The following is a 4,836-nucleotide window of genomic DNA, read 5'->3' as shown; positions in this document are numbered from 1 at the left end:
GGCAGCAAGTCTGTCTGAGGTCTTTTAGCTGCTCTCTTTGCTGTAGCGTCAGCAAATTGATTACCTTTTGTGGAGGGGTCGTTCCCTTTCTGATGTGCTTTACAATGCATTACTGCTACCTCCTTTGGTTCCCAGACTGCCTTAAGGAGAGCTTTTATTTGCTTGCTATGCTTAATGCCTGCTCCTTTAGCATCAAGTAGACCCCGCTCTTTCCACAGCGCTCCGTGAGCATGTAAAACAAGGAAAACATATTTAGAGTCGTATAAATATTTACAGTTTTGTTGGCCGCCAATTACAAAGCCCGAGTCATAGCAATGAGTTCAGCCTTTTGAGCTGAAACAGATGGGTTTAAAGGTCCTGCTTCTATCACATTCTGTGTAGTCATGATAGCGTATCCGGATTTTCGAATTCCATTCTCCATACTCAAGCTGCCATCAGTGTAGAACTCCAGGTCAGCTTTTTCAAGAGGTTTGTCTCTCAGATTTGGTCTTGAAGAATAAACAGCTTCCAATGTTTGCAGGCAGTCATGTACCCCAGAATTGAACAAAGGTATCACAAAGGGGTACAAAGTACCTAAAATCCATGAGGTCTGGGATTTTTCAGAGTTAACTAACACACTTTTTGAAAAGTACATAAAACTCCACCTCCGACAAACAGGAAGCCTAGGGGTATCCCATCTGGTGTACTGACAAAGAAAAACATGACCAATATGTGGCCAGTTTCTTGTAAAAAGAAATATATGCTTTATGCCCTGAGCATATTAAATCCAACCCCGCAAAACATCAAATCACAACATTATTTCTAAATTCTTTGTGAGGTAAATTTGGCCAGAGGACAAACCTCCCCAACACCAGTATCGTGAGAGACCCTGAAGACCTCTTTGGCTATCTTTTTTCTCCTGCCTATGACATTTCCTCCTCTGACTTTATTGATGATGAGACAGCCTGCGTGTCTTGGAAGCATGCCAAAGAGCGTTACACACTCTCAGGCAATACTAACATCTTTATAGCATGTTTCACCATGGCATATGCATGCTTAGAGCTGTATGATCTGTCAGACAGCCTGCAAGACTGTCTATGGTGCCTATACCATGATCTGTTAGACATCCTGCAAGACCAGTGCCTGTACCATGACAGAGACTCCGTGATTTTTGTGAGCCACAAGGGAGACCGGAATCCCCCACTAGGCAATTATTTAGGTGAGCTCACAAGTGAAATCCTGCCAGATAAACATATCACAGAGTTTGTCAGCAGGTCTGAAAACCTATGGGTATAAGCTGTTGGGAGGAAAGGTCTGTTTAAAGGTCAAGGGGATTACCCTGAATGTGGCCGACTGCGAAAATGTCAAATTTTGGGTGCTTGAGAGATCTTGTTCTTGATTACAGAGCAAACCCCACCAGGGACACCCCTAAAACCATTGCAGTACAGCAGACCTCAATTGTCAGGAATGAACAGCAGTTGATAATCAAAACCAAGAATATTAAGAAAACACAGAAAGTAGTTTATGACAAAAGGGTCCTCACAGAAAACTTTAAGCCCCTCCCCCATGGTTTTTGAATATGGATATGTGTGGGAAGCACCCCTTTTCTGTGATTCTTGCAGGGCCTAGCAGCTGTGGCAAAAGTTACTTTATAAAAAACCTTCTGGATAATGCTGATAGCTTGTTGTCTGTTATGCCTGAGAATATCATGTGGTGCTATCACTGTTGGTAACCTTTGTATAAAGAACTCCTTTGCAAATACTTTTTTATCTGTAGCCCAGGTGTACTCGGGTATATACTCCCCTTCTTCAATTGAAAGAAATTGTTAGCTGGCAGGTGTGCTGTAGGGGAACTGCAGACTGTTCAGTTTCCCTCTGTCCCTATAGAACCAGGCCAGGAAAGTCAGGGGACTTAATGTAAATACATTTGTATATGGTTATGACAAGGAAAAGAAACACTCTATTATTATAATAATGTAATGTATAATAATATAATATTTAAATAACATAAACTGTACCCTCTGGGTAAATGCTACAGAACCTTATACCAGTGCTCCAGATACAGGTATCTGACTTGAAATAGATAAACCTCAACATAAACATAGATCACCAACAGATAAACTATAGATAAGTATAGATGAACAATAAATAAGCCACAAATAAACACCAGATTAAATAATTGCAAAAGGGGGTCCCAGCAGAGCCCTAGGTCTCTACTCATCTACTAATTTACAAACATGAGTTCACAAAATGTAAGGCATGACATCACATCACTTATGGCACAAGAACCTCAAAAGATAAACTTAATCCCAAGGGGAAATGCCAATGCCTTTGGGCTTTTTCCCAAGCCTTTCAAGGAAACTGGTAACTTCAAGGGGGCCCTCCCAGTGGGACCTCCATTTTCAGGAGTCCTTAACTAACTAGGGGGGGCTCCCCCTCCCCTGTGGGAATCCTTTTTCCCTGAAACTCACAGCTCCCTAGAGGGTGACTCTCTTCCTCAGTGCCAGGCTGTTCTCTCACCTGCAGTGGGCTTTGGGGGGATCACTGTCCCCTGGAACAGGGCTCCGCTATGCAGGGCTTCTGGGGCCTCTGGTTCAGCCCTGTCTGCTGGCTCAGTAGCCCAAGCACCATCTGGCTCCCTGGACTCAACCTTTTGCTATGGGTTGGAGGTCAGGGCCACCTCATGCAACACTGGGTTCGGTCTGCTCCCAGAACCTTGGTGCAGCACCTCTTGCACAAAGCTCCCAGCCTCATGCTGGGGGTTGGGGACCTGAGCCACCCAAGTGCTCCAAAGTTCCTGCTACATGCACCGTGTCTCTGGCCACATGCCAGAGGATGCAGACCCAAGGCATCTCATGCAGCTCCCAGGGTCTGGATGCCATGCACCGTGCTCCACACCGGGAGCCTAACACTGGAGCCATCTGCCATTCCCTGCCAATGGAAGTTTCCGGGGGCACTTCTGGGCTACTGCTTTGCTTTGCTGAGCTCTTTTAAGCCCAGCTCTTCTCTTTTCTCTGTCCTTGATGCATCTCCCTTGTGCTGGGTATGCAGCTCCTTTTATACTCTTCAGGGCTCTGCCTCTGAAGTCTTCTAGACAGTGTTGGAGTCTACAATCAGGTCTGGGGAGAGCTCCTCTCCCCCCGACCTCAGGAAAGGGACGTGACTTAACTCATCTTGCTGTCTCCCAATTGGTGGATGGGCTCCACCAATCAAAACAGCAAAATCTCAAGCCTGGGACTCAACCCAAGCTCCAAAAGGCAAGCCTGCTACATATTAAATTTGTGGAGGGCCTGCTGGATAATCTTAATGATGACCAGTTGTTTCCTTCAAATAAAGTAAATATGGTTGTGGTGGATGATTTGATGGACTCTGCTTGTGAGAATGGCAAAATAGAGAAAGCCTTTACCAACTACGTACATCACAGGAATCTTAGCATCACATAGTCCAAAATGTTTTCTGGTTGGGGAAAAAGAGTCGCACTTTCACCCTCAACACAAAATACATAGTTCTGTTAAACCCCAGGGATAAGCTACAAGTGGTATCCCTGACAAGGTAGATGTACCCAGGCAAGCCCCAATTCTTTCTAGAAGCTTTTTAGGATGCTATTAAAAAAACCTTATGGGTACCTGGTGATAGACTTAAACATTTCTACCCCAGAGGCTTTTAGATTAAGAACTGGGCTTTTCCCTCCCTCTCAGCCAGTGGTTTACACTTTGAAAAAAGTGGTGGGTGGAAATAAAGAGATGATGTAGCAGTGGCCTATTTTTTAGCTTCTTAGCCTGCAGAAAGGGAACGTGTTTAACTGCGTGAAGAGAAATTTGGCTCTCTTAATACTGCTTATTCAATCTTCCCACCAACAGAGGAAAGCAATACTCTGCTCAGCCTCTGAGGATTTAGTAGCAGCCATTTCAGAAATTGCTCTGAACACCTTAAAAGGAAACATCCCTTTGACATCCCACCAAATCCATGAACTAAAAAAAAGATGTGGGATTGTAAAAAGCGTAAGTAACAAAATACTCTCTCTCTCAAAAAAGAAACAGCTGGTGAAACAGTCTGGGGAATTTATCAAACCCATGTTTTATAGTTTCATAGTAGTTTCATAGTAGCTAGGGTCAAGAGGGACCTGAACAGATAATCTAGCCTGACCCCCTGCCACAGGCAGGAATAAATGCTGGGTTTACAAGACCCCAGACAGGTGATCGTCCAACCTTCTCTTGAATATGCCCAAGGTAGGGGCGAGGACCACTTCCCTGGGAAGTTGGTTCCAGATTTTGGCCCCCCTAATGGTAAAATATTGCCTTCTGATCTCCAACCTAAACCTATTCTCTATCAGCTTATTACCATTGTTCCTTGTCACCCCAGGTGGTGATGGGGAGAAAAGACCTCTGCCTATTTGCTGTTGATCCCCCCTGATGAGCTTGTAGGCAGCCACCAGGTCCCCCCTCAGCCTCCTCTTGCTGAGGCGGAACAGGTTCAGGTCCTTCAGTCTCTCCTCGTAGGGCCTGTCCTGCTGCCCCCTCACCAAGCGGGTGGCCCTCCTCTGGACCCTCTCCAGGCTGGCCACATCCCTTTTGAACTGTGGTGCCCAGTAATGGACGCACTACTCCAACTGCAGCCTGACCAAAGTTGCATAGAGGGGGAATATCACCTCTCTGGAAGGGCTTGAGATGCATCTTTGGATGTATGACAAGGTATGGCTGGCCTTGCTGGCTGTGGTCTGGCGTTGGCGGCTCATGTTTATCTTGGAGTCAATAATGACTCCGAGATCCCTTTCCGCCTCTGTGCTTTCAAGAACGGAAATATCCAGCCTGTATGTATGCTGTGGATTCCTTCTCCCAAGGTGCAGCACCCTGCATTT

This window comes from Alligator sinensis, unplaced genomic scaffold (genome assembly GCF_000455745.1).
Source record: "Alligator sinensis unplaced genomic scaffold, ASM45574v1 scaffold176_1, whole genome shotgun sequence".
In the NCBI taxonomy this organism is placed as follows: Eukaryota; Metazoa; Chordata; order Crocodylia; family Alligatoridae; genus Alligator; species Alligator sinensis.
The sequence above is the reverse complement of the archived record's forward strand: the minus strand, read 5'-3'. Positions refer to the sequence as shown.